Source organism: Mandrillus leucophaeus, unplaced genomic scaffold, assembly GCF_000951045.1.
Source record: "Mandrillus leucophaeus isolate KB7577 unplaced genomic scaffold, Mleu.le_1.0 Scaffold21, whole genome shotgun sequence".
In the NCBI taxonomy this organism is placed as follows: Eukaryota; Metazoa; Chordata; class Mammalia; order Primates; family Cercopithecidae; genus Mandrillus; species Mandrillus leucophaeus.
The window spans coordinates 4864450-4888119 of record NW_012102143.1 but is presented as its reverse complement, the minus strand read 5'-3'; the positions used below and the strand labels follow the sequence as shown (position 1 = coordinate 4888119).

General features: G+C 46.8%; 1 protein-coding gene across 2 annotated transcripts in view; it reads right to left on the bottom strand.

Moving 5' to 3' along the window:
• Positions 1–23670, bottom strand: part of AGAP1 (ArfGAP with GTPase domain, ankyrin repeat and PH domain 1) — a 650920-nt gene that overhangs the window by 25192 nt on the left and 602058 nt on the right. The gene's annotated exons all lie outside the window — the stretch shown is intronic.

Here is a 23670-nt window from a genome sequence, read left to right as displayed (position 1 = left end):
TTGCCGTACGTGTACCGATGCCCTTTAAACACCGGGAAGAGGAACAGCCAAGGCTCTTCTCACACGGGAGAGCCAGGGACAGGCCGGAGTGACTGCAGAGGGCACAGCACAGGCCGGTGGCTTCTCAGGGACTTGTTGGCTAAGTGGTTGTCAAACCCGAGAAAGAGAAGGTCGCAGGCTATGACACGGCAACACGTTTGGAAAAAGCTGCAGAGAACTCCAAGCAGGCTTCCAATAAAAACTGCCAGGCGGCTGTAAGAACTGCAGCCTGTGGTAATATTATTTTTTAATATTACACAGAGACACAGGACTCTTGCTCTGGAACAATAAGGAGTCTTCTTAATGTGGTATTCCTTTTAATCTGCTTGCGGTACGGGATTACAACAGTTACAACGGCCAAAGAGCAGTACCAACAACCACACAGATTCTAAGAGAGGACAGGCATGGGAGTGGGGAATAACCAAAGGGAAACACATTGAAAATTAATTTGCATTTTGACTTTTTTCAAAATACGAAAACATGGAAACATGCTGAAAGCAGCTGACGGAATGAGGGGCCTGGGTCTGCGGATCCCTGTGTCAGCCTGGCTGACACTCACATTCTTTGCAGTGGGGTTGCCTGGCATGAAGCCACTCCAGCCAAGATGAATTCCATCCAGGGTAATGACGACTGGAATTTTATTATAGACTGGATGGCGCTTTCAGAGAAAACCCAACAAATGTACAATACCTGGCTTTTCTTTCTCAACTAATTTTTTTTTTTTTCTTGAGACGGAATCTCACTGTGTTGCCCAGATTGGAGTGTGCAGTGATGTGATCTCGGCTTGCTGCAGCCTCTGCTTCCTGGGCTTAAGCGATTCTCGTGCCTCAGCCTCCCGAGTAGCTGGGACAACGGGCGTGCACCACACCATGTCCGGCTAATCTTTTTTGTACTTTTAGTAGAGATGAGGTTTCACCATGTTGGCCAGGCTGATCTTGAACTCCTGATCTCAAGTGATCTGCCCGCCTTGGCCACCCAAAGTGCTGGGATTACAAGTGTGAGCCACTGCATCTGGCCTCAACTAATCTTAACCTTAAAAATAATACAAATATCAGAGTCAAATCTACACATCCACTAGGTTTCTTTCCCCCTCTAAGTTTGGCTGTGTAGCTGGAGAGCTGATGAGAACGATTCATCACGAACACACAAATTAATTCTCTAGAGTAAGGAAAGCATTATTATTTAACAACCTAAGTGAAATTCTTTCATTAAAATCACCAAACCTATCACTAATGGGATCAGGAGGCAGAAACTGGTCAGATGTTTTATTTTCTACAATCGATACCGAGTTTAACTTGCTCAATGTCATGGACTTTGATAAAGCAAAATCAAAACTTTCTGCTAGGCTTCTTGGTGGGGAAGGAACCCTAGAAGAGGGGCATAGAGGGGACCTCGGGGCTCTGTTAGCCCAAGGTTGGCTGCATGGGCGTGGGTCTCTATGGTTGCACAGGGCCCTGTGCTCAGAAGTGGCCCATGCTCGGTTCTGCTGTTACCACCTTGAAATTCTTTTTAATTTTTTTTTGAGATGGAGTCTTGCTCTGTTGCCCAGGCTGGAGTGCAGTGGCACAATCTCGGCTCACTGGAACCTCTGCCTCCTGGGTTCGATCAATTCTCTGTCTTAGCCTCCTGGGTAGCTGGGATTACAGGCGCATGCCACCATGCTTGGGTAATTTTTGTATTTTTAATAGAGATGGGGTTTCACCATATTGGTTAATCTGGTCTTGAACTCCTGACCTCAGGTGATCCCCCTGTCTCAGCCTCCCAAAGTGCTGGGATTACAGGTGTGAGCCACCGCGCCCAGCCTCAAATTCTTGATAATTATTTAAATGGGCCCCAAATTCTCTAGCTGATCCTGGAGAGCCCAGCTGCTTTCCAGTGTTGGTTGGTGGCAAAGATATCACCAAGTCTTCTGAGAAACAATATAAAACCATATAGTGAGGTTTTCAGAAAGCTAGATTTTTGAATTTGTAGGGCAATTCTGATGTTATGGCCTCCCTATAAAATGTCCTTTTTTTGAAATGATGGTTGACAGTGAATGACTTATTTAATGTCCTGAATTCTGCAAAATTAAGAACCAAGCACCCTATTTCTGTTCCCCAAATACATTTTAAAACCTGACTTAACTGGGAAGCCCCATCCCCCCGTGCGTCCTTGCAGTGAAGTCCGTGCCCAGCAGCCTACCTGTGGCTGGTCCGCTGGGGAGGTGGGGTTAGTCTGCTCCTAGGCCTAGCCTCCTTCCTCTGTCCTTACGCACTAGGATGGTTGGAGGCCTTTTGAAAAGGCTTTTAGGGCCAAGCGGGCTAACACCTGTCATTCCAGCACTTGGGGAGGCTCACGTGGCAAGATCACTCGAAGCCAAGGGTTTGGGATCAGCCTGGTCAACAAGAGACCTTGTCTCTATAAAAATTAAAAAAAAATTAGCTGCGTATGGTGCTGCATGCCTGTAGTCGCAGCTACTTGGGAGACTGATGTGGGGGACTGCTTGAGCCCAGGAGTTAGAAGCGGCAGCGAGCTATGTTTGTGGCGCCGCACTCCAGCCTGGGCAGGAGAGCAAGACCCAAAACCCCGTTGATCTAAAAAAAAGAAAAAAAAAAAAGGGATTTCATTAAGTCAGCCAACATTTTAATTTAATTAATTTATTTCTGCATCAGAGTCTTGCTGTGTCACCCAGGCTGGATTGCAGTGGTGCAATCTCGGCTCACTACGACCTCTGCCTCCTGGGTTCAAGTGATTCTTGTGTCTCCACCTCCCAAGTAGCTGGGATTACAGGCATGCGCCACTACGCCCAGCTGATTTTTGTATGTTTAGTAAAGAAGAAGTTTCATCATGTTGCCCAGGCTGGTCTTGAACTCCTGACCTCATGTATTCCCCCTAGGCCTCCCAAAGTGCTGGGATTACAGGTGTCAGCCCCCACACCTGGCCCAACATTATTTTAAATGAATAAAACATTCAGAATCTGAAAAAATGGTATGACAGTTCAGTATGGAATTAGTGTATAGTCCAGCAATTTCACTTCTAGGTATATACCCAAAAGAATCGAAAGCAGGGACTGAAGTAGACATTGGTATGTCCATGTTCACAGCAGTATCCTTCCCAATAGCTAAGATGTGGAAGAAACACAAGTGTTCATTGACAAAGGTTTAGATAAGCAAATTGTGGTCTATCCACACAATGGAATAGCATTCAGCTTTCTTAAAGGCTGCATATTCTAATATTCAGGGATAGACATTCTAATATCTGCTACAACATGATGAACCTGGAGGACACTCTGCCAGTGAAGTCAGTCAGGCACAAAAGACACACACTATAGGATTCCACTCACAGGAGGTGCTGGGAGTCGTCATTTCATAGAGAAGGGGAGGAGAATGGCGGGGGCCAGGGGCCAGGGGATGTGGGAGTTTGTATTTCATAGGTACAAAGTTTCAGTTTGGGATAATGGAAAAGTTCTGGAGATGGATGGTGGTGATGGTTGTGCAGCAATGTCAACGTACTGAGCACCACCGCACTGCCCACTTAAAATTGGTTAAGATGTCCTAACCTCGTGATCCACCCACCTTGGCCTCGCAAAGTGCCAGCATTACAGGCATGAGCCACCGCACCTAGCTGAGACCAGCCTCGTCAACATGGCCAAAACCCATTTCTACTAAAATACAAAAACTCAGCTGGGCGTGGTGGCGCATGCCTGTAGTTCCAGCTACTCAGCAGGCTGAGGCAGGGGAATCGCTTGAACCCGGGAGGCAAAGGTTGTAGTGAACGGAGATCGTGCCACTGCACTCCAGCCTGGCGACAGAGCAAGACTCCCTCTCCAAAAAAAAAAAAAAAAAAAGGTTAGGATAAATTTTACGTTAGGTATATTTCATCACAATTAAAAAATCCAGACTCTGGGTACTCCTTTACTCCCTCAGACACACACCACAGTATGAGTCAAGTTGCAAGCCCATAGTTTGAAGGCCCACATTTAGCCAAAGAACTTAAAATTGATACATTTTTACCTATCATGGGTTGACCTATCATGGGTTTGGATCATACTCCTGAAAGACACAATTCCAAACACCATAATCCCAAATGCTGAAAAAAGTACAGCATTTTATTATAAATGCTTATTTGAAGATTTGAGGGACTTTGCAGGAGGAAATAGATTTCACTTGAGTCCCAAACCACAGCGACAGATTTGGAATTGGTGCCATCAAGGCTTCTGAAAGTGAATTTCAAGATATTACCAATAAACTTTGTTTTTTTCCATTCAGCACAATGCATTTGGTAAAAAAGTCAGATGAGAGGATTGGCCAGGTGATACTGGAAGGATGAAACTTGGGTTTAAAACTGCTTCATTTGGCCCTGCGGGGTGGCTCATGCCTGTAATCTCAGCATTTTGGGAGGCCGAGGTGGATCACTTGAGGTCGGGAGCTCGAGACCAGCCTGGCCAACATGGCGAAACCCCATCTCTACTAAAAAAAAAATACAAAAAATTAGCTGGGTGTGGTGGCAGGCACCTGTAATCCCAGCTACTCAGGAGGCCGAGGCAGAAGAATCACTTGAACCGGGGAGGCGGAGGTTGCAGTGAGACGAGATCGTGCCACTGCACTCCTGCCTGGGTGACAACAGCGAGACTCTGTCTCAAAAAAATAAAAAATAAAAAAAATAATAAAACTGCATCATTTGTCTGCATTGGCATTCCATCTAACTGATGACATTCCAGGAGCGGTTTTTATTTCTTTTGAGATGGAGTCTCACTCTGCTCCCCAAGCCAGAGTGCAGTAGTGCAATCTTGGTTCACTGCAACCTCTGCCTCCCAGGTTCAAGAGATTCTCTCACCTCAGCTTCCCAGTAGTTGGGATTACAGGTAGTTGGGATTACAGGCGCGCACCACCACGCCCAGCTAATTTTTGTATTTTAGTAGAGATGGGTGTTTCACCATGTTGGCCAGGCTGGTCTCAAACTCCCAAGCCCAGGGCTTCGCCCGCCTCGGCCTCCCAAAGCGATGGGATTACAGGCGTGAGCCACTGCGCCTGGCCGACATTCCAGGAGCTTTTAATGAGAAAAGTCACATTTGGGTGAAGAAGCCAGTGAAGTTACCTACTGGTTCAACAATAACTATGCACACGGTAGAGTAAGATATACAGCATTGCTGTTCCATCACCAGTACTGCTTCTACCAGATCTGTGGTTTGTATCTCAGTGAATGCAGAATGGATTTCCAAGTACCCAAAACAATGAAGTATGGCACAGAAGCTGGGGAAATGTAATGGGAAATAACTCATGTTGGCAAACCCTGAATCACAGAAGAATTTCCAATAGAGCACAGAAAATGAATGTGAACTTATTCTCTACAGAGAGTTACATCCTAAAAGGAAAAAAGCAGCTATGTGCCATGATGCAAAACTCAAGAATATAATGATCGTGAAAGGTGGCCAGCTCTTACGGACTATCTCTGTGCAACTACCCATAATCTATCCCTAAACTAATATACTTTTTCATATGTCAAATTTCTTAAAAGTTTTTTCCACAATTTTACATTGTCAGCATTATTCTAATTAGTTTTATGCATTTTTTGCAAATTTGACTCCATCAAAGTACATTTACCACAACCCTGTAAGCACTGTGCCCATGCCAACCTCTGCCAACATGAGAATTTCCTGTTACATTTTCCCTTTTATGTATTATTTAAAGAGAGTCTTTTTTTCATATTTGTAATCTTTTTTTATTTTACAGAGAAGGCATCTCACTATGTTGCCTAGGCTGGTCTCAAACTCCTGTGCTCAAGTGATCCTCCGGCCTCAGCCTCCCACAGTGCTGGGATTACACACATGAGCCACTGTGCCCAGCCAAGACAGGGTCCAAGTCTGTCAACCAGGCTGGAATGCAGTGGCATGATCATGGCTCACTGCGGCCTTGATTTTCTGGGCTCCAGTGATCCTCCCACTTCAGCCTCCCAAGTAGTCGGGACCACAGGCACAGGCAACCACACCTGGCTAATTTTTAAATTTTTTGTAGAGAGGGGGTTTCACCACAGTTCCCTGGCTGGTCTCGAACTCCTGAGCTCAAGCAATCCACCCGCCTTGGCCTCCCAAAGTGTTGGAATTACAGGCTGAGTCAGCTACCACGCCTGCCCTGCCCCGCCCCCGCCCCCCAACCTTTTTTGAGACAGTGTCTCACTCTCCCCAAGGCTAAAGTACAATGGCTTGATCAGGGCTCACTGCAGCCTGGACCTCCCGGGCTCAACTGCTCCTCCTATCTCACCCTCAAGAGTAGCTGGGACCACAGGCACACACCATTACACCCGGCTAATTTTTTTTTTTTTTTTTTGGTAGAGATGGGGTCTCGCTATGATGCCTAGGCTGGTCTCGAACTCCTGGACTCAAGTGATCTGCCTGCCTTGGCTTCCCAAAGTTTTAGGATTACAGGCATGAGCCACTGTTGCCCCGATCAATTTTTCCATCTTCTGTGCCAGGCTTTTTCATAGTTTTGGGTATGTGGAAATTCATTCTGTATGCATTTATATACAGTCCACAAATTTCATGAAATTTCTTCAATAAATGAACATCTGCATTTGTGAAAGATAAAATTTCTCCAGATCTCACTGGGTACAGTGCTCATGCCTGTAATCCCAGTGCTTTGGGAGGTCAGGATGGGAGGATCGCTTGAATCCAGGAGATCAAGACCAGCCTGAACAACACAGGGAAGCCTGGGCTCTACAAAAAATACAAAAACTAGCTGGTCGTGGCAGTCTGTGCCTATATTTGCAACTACTCAGGAGGCTGAAGTGGGAGGTTTGCTGGATCCCTAGAGGTGGAGGTTGCAGTGAGCCATGATTGAGCCATGGCTCTCCAGCCTGAGCAACAGAGACCCTGTCTTAAAAAAAAAAAAAAAAAAAAAAAATCTCTCTCTCTCTCTCTCTCTCTCTCAGCTCTTTTGGTTTTTTTTTTTTTTTTTTTTTTAAAGATACAGAGTCTCATTATGTTGCCCAGGCTGGCCTGAAAATCCTGGGCTCCAGTGATCCTCCTGACATGGCCTTCTGAGTAGCCGGGACTATGGTTGTGTGCCACACACTGGGTCCATCACAACTTTTGATCAATCTTGTCAAAAGACTGAAGTTGTTCATCACTGTATTTCAGGTGTTATAAAGCTGAGTGTACACAATTAGCAACAGTGACATGCATTGATATATTTCTGACCTATGAATACGGTCTGCTTGTAACTGTTATAGCCGTATGACTGCTGTTAGTACACCGGGGGTTTTTATGCTTGCAAAAATATATGTTATCATTGCCTATTTTATCGTGAAAAGTGCTCTAAAAAGTGTTCTGTTGAGTTTTTACATGTTTCTCAGAGAAACCCCCTTTAAAAATGTCAAAAAATATCTTAAGTAATTTTTCAAATGATCATTTTTCAAAAATGATTTCCAGGATTTCGATTTTTTGGGATTGTGATTTTGGGGATTTCACACTTGAGAGATTTCAGTTTTTCAAGATTTCAAGACTTGGCATTACAGTGTTTGGGATTGCGTCTTTCACGATTATGACTGGTACCCACTGATATGTGGTCAATATTCAGTTTTCCCCAAATGATCAAAAAATATGTTCTAGGGCTGAATTTCTCTCCCAATCCAGGATATATGTTGCCTTTGGTCATCCTCTTATACCTCCTCCCATATGAGAGTCCCTTCCAAACCCCACTCTTCTGTTTGGCCTTTCTTTACATTGGTATTTTGAGGATTTCAAGCTATTTCTATTGTAAAATGCCCCCAACTGTGTTTGTCCAATTCCATTTGGGTCAAAATATTACTACGGAGGTGCCACGTCTCCCTTGTATCACCAGCAGGAGGCACAGACTGTGAGTCATTCCACTACTGAGTCTGTCTGAGTCTGTGGTTAAAGCAGGAGCTAATAGGCCTCTGTCCAGGTCCCCGTCCCCCTTTACAACGACCAAGTGATCCCTGGGCTCACACCGTGAGGCGGAATATCTTGTTCCTCTCCTCCAAGGGGCGCAGCTTCAGTTGATGATCCCTGACTGAACCAATTAAAATATCACATTCTTGCTGGGCGCAGTAGCTCACGCCTGTAATCCCAGCACTTTGGGAGGCTGAGGCGGGAGGATCACAAGGTCAGGAGTTCAAGACCAGCCTGGCCAACATGGTAAAACCCCATCTCTACCAAAAATACAAAAACTAGCTGGGCATGGTAGCGCCTGTCTGTAATCCCAGCTACTTGGGAGGCTGAGGCAGGAGAATCACTTGAACCCAGGAGGCGGAGGCTGCAGTGAGCCAAGACCACGCCACTGCACCCCAGCCTGGTGACAGAGCGAGACTCCGTCTCAAAAAAAAAAAAAAAAAAAAAAATTACATTCTTGGTTGCAGGATAGAGATCTTTCAGTTCCCTCATCCTGTCTGTTTACTGGTTGGCATTTTTTATAAAGAGCTTCTCCCCCACTGCCTTTCTGGAGTATCGTCGTGGACCCATGTTTAAAAATTAAATGTGTCACATAAACTGCCACCGACACTATTCTTTTTGATGCTTCAATTGTTCCAGATTTGGCCAGTGGGAGGCCCGGAGCCGCTCTTGTTTCTGTCTGCTGCGTCTGCCCTGGTCCCCGACAGCTTTGTGCTTTCTTTCTGGCACAGCAGGATGTTCCCGGGCCATTCCCTACTTCTCAACCAGATCTGGAAAGAGCCTTTCTCCAAGGAGCCCAGATTCTTTTAAGGGAAGCCACCTTTTAGTTTGCTGGATTGTTTTAAACTTTTCAGTAAACTTTTTTGAAATAGTTGTGGATTCACATGGAGTTTAAAGAAATAATACGGCTGGGCACGGTGGCTCACGCCTGTAATCCCAGCACTTTCCAGGAATTTGATATCAGCCTGGCCAACATAGTGAAACCCCGTCTCTACTAAAATTACAAAAATTAGCTGGGCGCGGTGGTGGGCACCTGTAATCCCAGCTACTTGAGAGGCCGAGGCAGGAGAACTGCTTGAACCCAGGCAGAGGTTGCAGTGAGCCGAGATCGCGCCACTGTACTCTAGCCTGAGTGACAGAGCAAGACTCTATCACAAAAAAAAAAAAAAAAAAGAAAAATAAATAATATAGAGATCTCATGTACTCCATAGCTGGTTTCCCCCCAAAGGCAGTATCTTGAAAAACTATAGTATATTATCGCCATTAGGATATTGATACAATCCACCTGGCCTGTTCACATTTCCCGTTTTCCTTGCGGTCATTTGTATTTATGTGTCCATGTATTTGGTTCAATGCAATTTGATCACAGGCACATTCCTGTATCTAGCACCAGTCAAGGGTCTCTCTTGTTGCGTTTTTAAAACCTCACCCCCTACTCCATCCCTAACCCTGGACAACCACTAAGCTGTTCTCTAGCTCCGTAATTCTGTAATATCAACAGTGTGACATAAATAGAATCCTAGAGCATGTGATCTTTTGGGATTGGCTTTTTTTCACTCAATGTAATTCCCCACAGATTCACCTAAGTTGTTGTGTGTATTAAGAATTCAATCCTTTTCACTGCCAACTAGTTTTCCACAGTGTGGATGGTCACAGCTTGTTTACTTTTTCACCCACTGAAGGGCATCTGGGTTGTTTCTGGTTTGGGGCTCTTACGAACAACGCCACTAAGAACATTCACATACAGGTTTTTGTGTAAATCTAGGTTTTATGATTTATTTATTTAGGCAGAGACTTGCTCTGTTGCCCAGGCTGACTGTAACCTCCGCTTCCCAGGCTCAAGCGATCCTCCTGCCTCAGTCTCCTGCGTAGTTGGGACTACAGGTGCGTGCCACCACACTCGGCTAATTTTTGTATTTTTTTGTAGAGACAGGATCTTGCTATGTTGCCCAGGCTGGTCTTGAACTCCCGGGCTCAGTTATCTGCCTGCCTCAGCCTCCCAAAGTGCTGGGATTACAGGAGTGACCACCACGCCCAGCCTAGGCTTTTCTCTCTCTAGGGTGAGTGCCTAATAGCGCAGATGCTGAGTCATAAGGAAGGTGCATGTTTTGTTTTATAAGAAACTGTCAAACTGTTTTTCAGAGCAGAGGCAACTAAATGTTAAAAACAGTATTTGATAAAACCAAATTCCATTATGAAAAAGGAACGGTTGAGACCCTCAGGATTTAGAGGAACTTGAAATCCTCTGTGTCAGAGGGCAGGGCCCCAGGCGAGCTGGACTAGCAGTGACCTCCGTCTTCACCCCTCCAAAGTTCCTGCACAGACAGACATGCACAGCTGACTCAAATCTGTTTTTGGAAGTATACTGGACATAAAAATGCATGCAGATATGCAAACACACATGCATGTGTGTAGAAAACGCATGGCCAAGGACACGACACGCAGGCAGCAGATTGATGTGTCAGGAATGTGCTTACCAGGAGGGATTCCGGCCGGTGCGGCAGCTCACGCCTGTAACCCCAGCACTTCGGCGGGCGCAGGCAGGCGGATCACTTGAGGTCAGGAGGTCGAGACCAGCCTGGCCAACATGGTGAAACCTTGTCCCTACTAAAAACACGAAATTAGCCGGGTGTGGTGGCGCATGCCTATAATCCCAGCTACTCAGGAGGCTGAGGCATGAGAACTGCTTGAACCTGGGAGGCGGAGGTTGCAGTGGGCCAAGATCTTTCACTGCACTTCAGCCTGGGCAACAAGAGCGAACCTCCCTCTCAAAAATACAAAACACTACCACCAACAACAAAACAAAAACAAGGAAGGATTACGTTTGCAAGCTGGGCAGTATAACTGGCAAGAGCCCCTCCCTGCTAGCTTTCAATATCAAAGTGATGAAAGTAACACAAAAATCTGAACAACTAGAAACACGCTGCAGGAGGCAGGTCTCCCTCCGGCCCCCTCCTCTCACTCGCTTGGTAAAGCCCTTTTGCTTTTCCCTGCCTCTGTTCCCTCCCTTCACAGTCTCTTTGGGGGCACATTTGGAAATTATTTAAAAAGATAAAATGCCTCTAATCTGTTACCAATTAGAAGAAACATGTGAATATTATTTTCTAATTTGTGACTCTTGAGTGTGCGTCTCAAAAACCAGAGAGAAGTAATTGAAATAATTATGTCTGCTTCTGAATATTTCTATTATGCTCTTGAAATAAAAGAGGGTGGCTATGTCCTCTTTGCATGGTACGCCTGAGGGTTGAACGTATCAGTAAGAACATCAAAGTCCTGGGTGCGAACGGCCACAAAACTGCCATTTCTACACAGCCCATCCCTGGCCTGTGCAGCTGGAGGCCAGGATGGCAACAGAGGGGCGAGGGCATGGCTGGTCTCTTTGAAGGGTTCAGGCGCGCAGGGCAGTGTCAGGAGAGCAGTGGGTTTCCTGGTAAACACGTGCTCCTCCCTGCAACTCCACTCACCCCAAACTTCTGTATCTGATGGAGTCATTTGCAGCCGGAGAGCCACTGTACAGGCATAAGGTTGATTTATAACAGGAGCAGTGTGGGTTTTTTTTTCCAACCTAGTCATAGTACGACTTGAGTGACTAACTCCTGAAAATTGGTAATTTCTTGGTGGTTAACAGTAGAAAGTCCACCAATGAGAAGTGAGGCATGCTAATAAATTTATAGGGCGTTATATGCCAATTAGACCTCGTCAGCCATTCAAGAGGCAGGGATGCCAGTCAGGTTATCATTCCACAAATGCACTCTTTATTGCCTGCACTCTTGCAATTCTATCCCCCATTTGTATGTCTGAAAAGCGGCATATTAATGCTGACTGTACAGGAATCAGAAATTTGCAGAGGGCTTTTTGGTTACACAACCTCCCTTTTCTTCTGTGCAAACTCTTCTTTGTTCTCCAGCGCCAAATAAGGACTTCGGGATGAGCATGAACTCTACGTGGAACCAGATTCGTTCCAGACTTTGGGTCTCATCAACAGCCAACAGGCGCAGGCCATCAGGCCACCTCCCAGCTGCTCTGCTCACTCTCTTCTGCCTGTACCCGGCAGCCTAGTAGGTGCTTTATCTCCAGCATGCAGTTCATTGGCAAGGACCTCAGCTTGACCCGGGATGGCATCTTTGCAACTGGGAGACTGAGAGGCACAGCGGCACGTGTGTCCTTTACAGAAGAACAAGGAACATGTAGCACTGCCCAGGGAAACTGTGTGTCAGTTTGCTTTTTGTGTTAAAGCAATTGACTAGACTGACTTTAAGTTTTTATTTTTTTTCTTGGGAAAAAAAAAAAATCACACAAGTGTATGTGCTTTGAAAAGACCTCATCCACACAGAAATGTACAAACTGGACTTGGACGCTGCCACCCATGTGAGCGGTCTGACTTGTACCCTCTCCTTTCGGATCTTTTCTGCCCCAAGTGTGGCATCCCACTCTTTCTACTCCTTCACGTGATGGACGGTGGTGATGTACCTTCCACCTTCTGTACTTTGAAACATATTATACAAACCAGCTCTCTCTCTCTTTTGGTAGAAGTGAGTTCTTTGAATTTGATTTCAGCCCTGTGTGTCTTTAGGACTTTCACCATCACCATCGAATGCCTGTTAGGCATCCATTCTTTCAAGAAATACCGACTAAGCACTTGTGAGGAATGAGGTGCTGCACTGCACCGTGAGGTTCTGGAACACAGGTGAACAGAGGCAGATGGATACACAGATTCGTGACAATGGGGACAGGGCTACAATTGTGGTATAAACTGCTGGAATTCACAGAAACCAAACAAACCAAAGAGAATCTATGGTTTTTACTATGTAGACAGCTCTGGACTTAGTTTACAAAAATTAAAGTGTAGTTAAACCCAGATAAATAATTAACACTATGTTCTGCAGCTTCAGAACACAAAATGCCTCAGTAACCAGGAAAGCATCTATGAATCTGCCTGGAACCTGTGAGTCACTGAACCAACACCGAAGTTCACAGAGGCATCCTCCTCATGTCACAGCTACCACCCACGGACCCAACAGTGAGGATGACTCTGTGGAAATGCCAGTCAACTCACATGCCCACTGCAAGTGTCTTACCCTCCAAGATGGTCATTACAGAGTGTGGCAACCCAGGACCCCAAACTCCAGATGCTTAATGGGCCTTCGCACTTCCCAGCAGAGCTGGAGCTATCTAGCTGATTCTTCAGTGTGCATTGAACCCCTTCAACGCATCGCAGGAGAAAACTTTCCTTTTGCCAATTCCAAAATGAAAACCGTGCTGGCCTCTCAGTAAGGTGATGGAAGGATGCCACTGTCTGATGACACTCGGACACGTGATGAAGTTGGGGACTCAGAGATCGGGATGTGGCTAGGTGTCCTGGAGCCCAGCTGGGTATAAGGTTCACAATGAAAGGCACATTGGTGAAGGTCCCCACTTTGCTGGAAATAACAATCGTGGAGACTGAGGGTCTTTCTTGCTCATGAGGGAGTCCTGCCAGATAGCCATCATCAAACTGAATAACCTGGACCCCGGAGCCAAGGACACCAAGCAGGTCTCTCGCCCTCCCTGCCCCTCTCCTGGCTGTGTGAGATGCTGATGTTTAATCAGGAACAGTCTTCAAGGTCTTTACACATCTTTAAGCAGGTCCCAACCAGAGAGGACCGCCGTAACATCTCCTCCCCACAAAGACCTCTGGTCTATTCCTCCCCACAGCCCATTCAAAAGCCTTGTGATAAATAGTCAATCTAGTTTAAGAAATTATAAGAATAATAACTTCTTATTTGGTGCTTCATGCACATAGAAAATGGATATGTCCCCGGTTGTCACCTAACCAATAAGGCCACTTACATGGCTTATGAGACTACATAATGGACCACATGGAAACAGAAAAAAGCTTTAAAAAACGCCAAGAAATCACGTTATCACGTTTACCCAAGGGTCCCCATTCAGAACATCGCACTGGTCACAGGTGGGCATGAGCTGTCCAAGCGGCCAGTCATGGGGAAGTGTGCACCGCGGTGCCACACCACATGTACCATTTCAGCCGGGACTGCGGGGTGGGCACAAGCTCTCTCGGGAAGATGGTGTGGTAGAGCCATGACAAGTGTCTAGGTCATAACATAAAAGGTAAATGATCCTGCAAGAAGAGGTTGTCTGTCCTTGGAGCGGGGCTGTCGGGGACCTGGACTCTTTCAATGAACACACAGAGCTAGCCCCCGCCCCCACCCCCACCCCAGGCTCTGGCTTCCTCTCATTCCCACCTCGCCCCCTAAATAACACTGGAATGCCCTGTCCCCTGATGGGCTCCATAATGAGAAGGCCTGTCAATCACAGCTCCATTAGCCTGGACAGACTTTCACTTCCTGAAACAATTTATTGGATTCCCAGAAGCAAATGGGCCTTCTTCCTTTTCAGCTCTGTTTTTAGGGAGCTATTCAGAGGGAGTGTGTGTCCCTTCTGCTCCTGCTGCGCGGCCTTTGTTTCCTTCATTTACTCATGAAAACAGTTTCCTGAGTTTACCTACCTCCTCTGTCCTGGGTTTCCCGAGTGTTTGCCAAAACTTTTTTCCCCCACTGTTCAGTAGCCACACAAAACCCACCAGCTGCTTCCAGCTACTCAACCAGGGAGGAAGCGGGGAATTTTATTTGCAGATTTCTGGAGGGAGGGAGGTAGGGCAGGGGGGTGGGGGAGGGGAGAGGCACATACTTGAAGAAATTAAATTTATGCAAAGAAAGAAAGAAATAATGCTGATGAATACGTGCTGGCTGATGGATGCCCTCCTGTGTATCTCTGGGGTCCATGACTTCGTTCCCTTTCTATCTCATTCCTCACCAAGAATTTAAGCAGCTCTATTAAAAATGACTAAAGACGCCCTAGCTAAAATTTTATCCTAAGAATATTGAAAAATTTTTGGAATGTATGCACAACACTTCTCAGCTCTATGCTATAAGCGACGGTTAGTTTTGTTTGGATAAGACTTCCAGCTGTTTAAAAGAGAAACTATGGTACCTGCAATCAAATTGCTGCCCAAAGACTTTAGATGGGCAGTACTTCTTTCAGTTTCTGACTAGAAAAAGAAGATTTAAAATTACATAAAATAATATTTTCCTTCGACTGCTCTTCTTACAGAATAATCTACACTGTGCAACTATCCTTGAGCAGTAAGGTGATCTTCTGTTAGCATAAATCAGTTTAACTTTTAACCTGGGAAAACAGACTGAGGAAGACTGAGAGTTATGTCTCGCCTTCTGAGAATTTCAAGTCAATAGTAAATTGGGGGGCACGTTAGTGCCACTGAGATCCAATCAGGATAAAATTATGCAGTCATGTAAGAAATAATATCTATTAGGCTAATTTAATCACCGAATACTTTACAGATGAATTAGAATTTAGAATCCAATTATTTCTTACATTCGGACTGTCAGAGCCGGTATCTAAGCAGGAGGAGGGGGGGGAAGGCACTAGGAATAGGAAGATTAGGACAAAAAGGAAGATGAGGGCAGCTGTAAAAATGCAGTAAATGGAACAGATCCTGTCCCGCTCCAAGGCTGTGATAACAGCAGAGAAATGACGAGTGTGGTCAGGGTTGCTGCCATCAGCCCAGCCCAGCGGCCAGATGAACCCATGGCTAGGACGCTGGAATTTGCTATCACTGATGGACAGCCATTGTCCCCTCCAGGAGCCCTCCTCCTTGCGGTGGGCTTGCCTTCACAAAGGAAGCCGGCTGGGCCACATCCTGAGGCGGCCCATGGAGCCAGGCAGCTCCTTGGCCTGGAAAACCACAGGATGCCCCTGGGGGCCACCACATGGGCCCTGGTCACGCCCTGGGCAATGGGACTCGGCCTAACCCTCTTCTAGCCCCCGGTTCTCTTTAGGGCTGCGTTTCTTTTTATGAACAGTAAAGGCTGTCTGGAGATGGGGAGGAGAGAAATGAGAAAAAAGGAGCCCTGAGCCTGCTGGGCCTCTGGGATCCATGGGCTGCTCCTACCAGCTGGGACAGTGTTTATCGCTCGTTGTGTGGGGAAACTGGGGAGGAATGGAAACTCAGGCTGGGAAGCGAGGCTGGCACTAGAGACGCACCAGAGATTCGATCATCTGAGCAAGAACAAAACTAGCCTTACAGAGTGCTCCTCTCCCACACAGATCCTCTGGGCAGTTGGGGAGAGCTGCAGCAACAAAGGACGCTTCAGATTTGCACCCTAGTGCTCTAGCGTGACTGGGTGCTCCAGAAAGAATCAAACACCGCTCTCACCTTCTCTGTTTGTCCTGGCCAGTTCAGGCAGTCATAGAGTTGGGTAAATACAAAATTTTATTTTATTTTATTTTTTTGAGATGGAGTCTCGCTCTTTTGTCCAGGCTGGAGTGCAACGGCATGATCTCGGCTCACCGCAACCTCTGCCTCCCGGGTTCAAGCGATTCTCCCCGCTCAGCCTCCCGAGGAGCTGGGACTACAGGCGCCTGCCAGCACACCCAGATAATTTTTGTATTTTTGGCAGAGATGCGGTTTCACCATGTTGGCCAGGCTGGTCTCGAATTCCTGACCTCAAATGATCTGCCTGCCTCGGCCTCCCAAAGTCCCGGGATCACAGGCGTGAGCTACTGCGCCTGGCAAAAATTCTTATAATTGATATTTGAGTTGTGAATAGAACGACATATTTGTTTCAAGGTTTCAATTAGTTACAGCCAAACAGAGGTTTTCCTGAAAGAAAATGGCTGAAAATTAATTTTTTGTTTGCATGCTACACTTTCTTTAAGAAATAGAAATACACAGAAGGTCCTTGCATTATGGCTGTTTCAAAAAGCTCAACAATCTTCCACACTTCCAAAAGTAGAGTAAGAATGTCAGGGAAAAACCACTACTTATCATTCGTTCCAGAATGATCCTTACAGCGTGAAGTGAATGAATGTACTGTGAATTTAAATTTTAATATGCCAGCAGGTCACGGGGCTGGCCGTCAAGACTGAATACACTTGTTTAAGTTTAAGGTGGCCGCAGAGACCCCTCCTCTTCAGGAAGCCACAACTAAAGCGAACCATCATTGCAGCCATTCCCCACTGGGGCCTCCCAGCCCCACTCCAAGGCGGGAGCGGGAGTGAACTTTGGTGTTTACAGGCCGTAGGGGTTTTATGATGGGGGTGCTTCCTGCCCGGCTGAACAGAGAGTGCCAATCCTCCAGACTTTGTGAGTCCTCCTCCTGTACCTTTTCTTCCACCTGGCACACAATGAGTCCTTATTATCCCTTTAATTACTGAGCTCGATCCCTCTGTTCCTTCTCATCTAGAACCTTTGTGTGCATGTGTGTGTGCCTGTGTGTATGTGTGTGCCTGTGTGCATGTGTGTGTGCCTGTGTGTATGTGTGTGCCTGTGTGTGTATGTGTGCACGTGTGTGTGCCTGTGTATGTGTGCACGTGTGTGTGCCTGTGTATGTGTGCACATGTGTGTGCCTGTGTATGTGTGCATGTGTGTGTGCCTGTGTATGTGTGCACGTGTGTGCATACACACGCACATCCCCATTTATCTCTGATTCATTTAATTGAGGGCAGGGCATCAAATGGGATCTCAGAAGAGGCACTCCTTGCTCCACGATGATTTATTGCGGCTCTTAAAAACACCTGTTCATCCATTCATCCTTTTGTAAAAAACCAGACTTAATGTGCAGTTTTTTTAAGGTATCAAAAAAAACCCCTCCTATGTAATATATTAAGTAAAACAAAAAACAAAAAACCCACATTATTATAAGAAAATAAACTAAGAATGATCATAAGAAAGCCTCCCAAATATGGGGTACTTCTCTTTCTATGTAGGTATAGGTGTGGGCATGGACACATTTACATGGAATTCCAGTGATGACGTCTTAGTTAAGCTGGTAACTGCTGGAAAATAAACAGGCTCTTCAAAATAATAGGAGAATTACTTGCAGCATTTAGGCATGAACTTTGATGGGTTCATACCAAAAATGTCTCTTCTTTGTAATAAAATGAAGACAATCCTTTAATCTTTCCTTTACAGAAAATATCAGCCTCCAAAGCCACAACGTCAATGTAATAAGCCCGTGAGGAGGACGACGCTTCCTTGTAACAAACCGAGCTCATCACATGACATCTGCATTATTAGGCACACACTGGCTGATCTGAAAAACCCAACACCGAAGCCTCGGCGACTGACAACAGCCCCTTCTTGGGCAAGTTCACGAGCCAGTCTACATGGAAGGCGGGGCCTCTTTTCTTTTTCTTTTCTTTTTTTTTTTTTGAGGCAGAGTTTGGCTCTTGTTGCCCAGGCTGGAGTGCAATGGTGCGATCTCGGCTCACTGCAACCTCTGCCTCCCAGGTTCAAGTGATTCTCCTGCCTCGGCCTCCTAAGTAGCTGGGATTACAGGCGTGCACCACCATGCCCGGCTAATTTTGTATTTTGAGATGGGGTTTCTCCATGTTGGTCAGGCTGGTCTCGAACTCCTGACCTCAGATGATCTGGCCACCTCGGCCTCCCAAAGTGCTGGGATTACAGGTGTGAACCACTGTGCCTGGCCGATGGAGTTTTGCTCTTGTTGTCCAGTCTGGAGTCCAATGGCATGATCTCGGCTCACTGCAACCTCCGCCTCCAGGGTTCAAGCAATTCTCCTGCCTCAGCCTCCCCAGTAGCTGGGATCACAGGTGACCACCACCACGCCAGGCTAATTTTTGTATTTTTAGTAGATACGGGGTTTCACCATGTTGGCAAGGCTGGTCTCAAACTCCTGGCCTCAGGTGATCCACCCATCTCGGCCTCCCAAAGTGTTGGGATTATAGGCATGAGCCACTGCACCCGGCCCTCTTTTCTTCAACTAGGTGAATTTCGTAAACCAATCACACTGCAGGTGAGCTGTTTGCCCCTGATAGGCCTTTTGGGAACCATCTTCCTTTCTGGAGGGGATCGATGCTTAGGAAAAGCTCTCCCTCCCTGAGAGATCAAATGGGCAGCAGCCCCGTAGCAGGACCTGGTGGGTGAGCTCCCGCCACATGCCTAATTAATGACCCTGCTGGTCGCAGCTGGAAGAGCTGAGCTGGGGGTGATTAATTAAATTAGCTGGCAGAGGAAATTACAGTGGAAAAGCCAAGGTTTGATTGCTCCATAATTAACCGCAGTGCAAATAATATCTGCATCTATAACTTCCAGCGATGAGATCAGAAGCCAATTGAATTTGGCACTGATTGAAGCTGTAAATATCCCGTGGTGAAAAATGATAGGTTTGTTCTAGAGGGAAAACTTACAGAAATGGACATCTAGCAAATGTGATCGGGGGAAAGAAAAGGGCACCAGAGGAAACGGCAGGAAGGAAGCCTTACCTTTCATGCTGCCTTTTTCCAACATTAAAACAACTCTTTTTTCACATTTCTTTTGGATTAGTGACTAGGCGTGCTATATTTCCTGTCTCTAAATTTCAGGTTTGACTTCCCATGCATGGAACCTATGTTAGGGTTCCATCCCCCTTTCTCGTTCCAGGGATTAAAACCCAATTCAAAAATAATTTCATAGGCTAATAGGAGGGGACCGCTTTCATCTCCCTGAGAAGAAAAATGTTCTATTTAGACCATCAAATGCATGAGCTATTGCAGCTTTTCTGGATAATGACATTTTTTCTTCTTTGTAACAATTTTCATGTTCAAAATATGGTTTCATTAGCAATAGGATTCTACTTAAAAGAAAAAAAGTATTTTATACAGATAATTGCCCTGCAAAAAAAAAAAAAAAAAAAAAAAAAAACCACAGAACTTTCAGCAGACTGGAAACATTACTTTTTCTACCATCCACATATTCTCACTGTAAGTTGTTTTAAGGAAGGAGTCATGCATCTCTACTGGAAAAGCTTTGAAAAGTAATGACTTGGTGGCTTTGGACCAGGAGGTGTGGTTTCTGTCTGCAACTGGTCAGAAAGAATTTACCCCAGGCTTGACACACAGAGTCTCAGTCGGGTGGAGGACACAGTGCAGCTACTAAAATGTGACACAGAGAGTGTCTGTCCAAATGCAATGGGCTTCAGACATGCACCCCAGTCATTTTCTCCGCTGAGCTTCCATACAACCTGGGGGGTCAGTATGGCAGGAGTGCTTACTCTCTCTCTCTCTCTTTTTATTTTTAAAGAAGAAAGTTGAGGTTCCAGGTGGTCAGTATTGTGGCAGGACAAGACCCCGGCCTCCTGCCCATTGTCCTCACTCTAGCCAGGACTCTCCCTTCCCAGTTCTATGTGGTTTTCCTTCCAACAGACAACTGCATCTGCACCCTACGCTGAGATGTACCCACAGGCACCATCTGTCTGGATGGAAAGAAACAGGCAGGGCTGTGACTGTCATGGGGGTTTGATGACATGGGCCACAGTGTCTACGGAGGTCAGAACAATGTGGTAGAAGGGAAATGGCTCCCAAAGACGTCAACGTCCTAATCCCCAGGACCTGTGACTACGCAACCTTACATGGCAATTTAACTGCAGATACAGTTAAGCCAAGGCCCTTGAGAGGGGAGAGTATCTTGGATTATCCAGGTGGGCCCAATTTACAAGAGTCCTTTTAAGAGGGTTATATGAATAGGAGCATCAGAGTCAGAAGATGTGAGGTCAGAGGGGATGCAAGGCCACCAAGATGAGTGGCAGCTTCTAGAAGCTGGAAAAGACAGGGGCATGGACTCCCTCATAGTCTCTAGAAGGAATGAAACCATGCAGACCCAGCTTGGACTTCTGACCTCCAGAACTGTAATGGAATACATCCATGTTACTTTAAACTACTTAGTGGGGGGTTATTTGTTACAGCAGCAATGGGAATCTTATACCTACCCTATTAGGAAGAGAAAGACTGAGAGGCTAAAAGCTGGATGGATGAAACGTGTACAAGACACGGCAGGTGGCTGTCCTTGGTGGCATCCATTGAGCTTGATGTCTGGTGTGATCTGTCCCTCTTGGCCAGCGTCTCCATAACACCTCTTCCCTTGGCCTGGGAATTCCACAGGCCTCTAAACTTGCCTGGTTCCAAACTGATGTCCTAATTTCCTCCTAGCTGTCCCTCCCAGACTGAGATGGAGGTTTCCGGACTCACAGAATCTAGACCAGAGACTTGGTGGAGGAGGCAGTTTGATCTCTGCCTTCCTTCCTTTGCCAGGTAACAATTCTTCTCTCTCCTTTCCCTGTGTCTTTCCAGCAGAGGCTCTGCCTGCCTTTTTTCCCAACTATCTTTCCAAGAAGGTGCACAGGAAACAGCCTTGGACGACGGAGACAGCATCTCCCTCCAGAGCACACGGCAAATGTGCTTTCTGCCCACGGTAGAAGTTTGGGTTCCTAAGCTTAGGGTTCCATTCCTGCAATGCAGCCCTCGATGTGTGCGGATGCCATGGGGCCCTGACTGCATCACAGCTATGGGCACTGGGGCCCGGGAAATGACCCAGATGCTAATACTCTGGCTACTGCTATTGCTGTGAATAACGAATTTTTCTTTGTCTCTGACCCTGAAGTCTCGTATCTTAGACCAACTCCATGAAACTGGAAGGCCAACTTGCCACGGAAGTAAAATCTCAAACCCATCACAAGTTCTCATTCCCTGGTAACCAGCGCCTCGAGTGTTAGTCTTCAGCAACAGTGGTATACATGTTAGCATACTGGGGGTTCCCTTCATCTGTACCACCGCTTCCCTGTCCCACCAACTGCCTGTCAGGGCCACTCTGTCTCAGGTTTTTTTTCTCTGAGGCTTGCCTTGACCCTGCAGCCCACTTCCTCCTGTTTGCCCACCTCTGCTGCAGTTTTTGCATGGATCATGATATATATATATATATATATATATATATGTATGCGTGTGTGTGTGTGTGTGTGTGTATATACACACACACTTTTTTTTTTTTTTTTTTTTTGAGATGAGGTCTCTGTCACCCCGGCTGGAATGCAGTGGCACGATCACAGCTCACTGCAGCCTTAAACTCCTGGGCTCAAGCGATCCTCCCAACTCAGCCTTCTGAGTAGCTGGGACCACAGGCACGTGCCACCATGCCTGTTTTTTTTTTTTCTTTTTAATTTTGTTTTTTTGTGGAGATAGAATCTCACTACGCTGTCTAGGCTGGTCTCAAACTCCTGGTCTCAAGGAAGTCTCCCGCCTTGGCCTCCCAAAGTGCTGGATTACAGGTGTAAGCCATGGTGCCTGGCCAGCATGGGTCACAGTATCAAGCAATTTTTGGTGTGTATGTCTCCCCTTCATGTTGTGAGCTTCCTGAGGGCAGGTGTGGGGCTAGCACAGTGCCTGGCACACAGCAGCTAGAGGGGACTCTGCAGAACCCTCTGTCTAATGCCAGGCCTGGCACAGCATCAGAGCCCTAACCCACCAGGCAGGGGTATGGATCAGGCTGTTTCAACCACCTCCGACACCCCCGACCCCGGCGTCAGGTATCTTCCCCATGAGGGGATGAGGCTAAAGGGATGGGACTGGAGCTTCACTGTTCAAGCCCATTGGGTCACTGTGTGAGGCTGGACCTTCTGCTGGAATGAAGAACAGAGCTGGAGGTGAGAAAGGAAAGGCAGTGGGTGTGGCCACCACTTAACCATGTGGGATGGGGCAGCTGCAGGGGTGGGAGGGTGGGCAACCAGCCTGGTAGAAAAACCAGTCTGGCTCAAACTTAGGATTCCTATAGGGAGAAGGGGCCGGAGGGTGGACTGGGTCCCATGGTCCCATCCCACACCCAGCCACAGGAGCCAGGTAGGGAAGAGACGTGTGTGACACATCTGGTATCAAGAAATGCTAGCACGCTGCTCAGCAGGTAGTTCAGCAGTAATACTTATCCAGGGAGATGACGTTTTCAAAGGCAAAAGTGCCCAAGAAGTGCAACCCACCCCTCCGGGAGAGGCAGCTTGTGGCTTTTGCCGGGAAGGAATTCTCAAGGCAGTTAAGGTCAGAGCAGGGTGACTCATGATCGGTTTCACATGTCAACCTGGCCAGGCCACGGTGTCCAGTGATTTCATCACACGTAACCCTATGCACTGCTGTGAAGGCCTTTTGTAGATGTCACCTACAGTCCGTGGACTCCAAGCAGAGGCGATTATCCTTGATAATGCAGGTGGGCCTCATCCCATCAGGTGAGGGCCCAAAGAGCAAAACACAGGTTTCCTGATGACGAAATCCTACATCAAGCATGCACCACTAACTTCTGCCTGGGTTTCCAGAACACCAGCCTGCTCTGCACACTTCAGATTTCACACACACACACACACCCCCACCCACCCCTGGCTGGCCTGCCCTGCACACTTCAGATTACACACACACAATTGGTTGTTTCTCTGGGGAACCCTGATGGATACAGCAGGGCTGAGAGCAGAGCAATGAGCCAATCGAAGCAGAGCTCTATGTGAGGCTGGCAGTGATCCTCGGGAGGCGCAAGGTGAGAAAGAACAGATACACACGGAGGGCGGCACCCTTCTGGAGAGTAGCACAGTGAGGCTGGATCAATACCTGAAAAAGTCCACAGCCTTTGACCTCGTTTGGCTCCTTCTAGAAACTCATCCTTAGAAATGAATTAATCATAAGCTCCATAAGCTGTACTCACAAACGTGCTCAACCCAGAGGTATTTCGATATTTCACTGCAAACCCATGTCTAAGGGGGATGATTATGTAATGACGGCTCAACCATGGATGGATTACTGTGACACATTAAAAATAACGCTTTAAAAGACACACATGGCCGGGCGCGGTGGCACACGCCTGTAATCCCAGCACTTTGGGAGGTCGAGGTGGGCGGATCACCTGAGGTCAGGAGTTC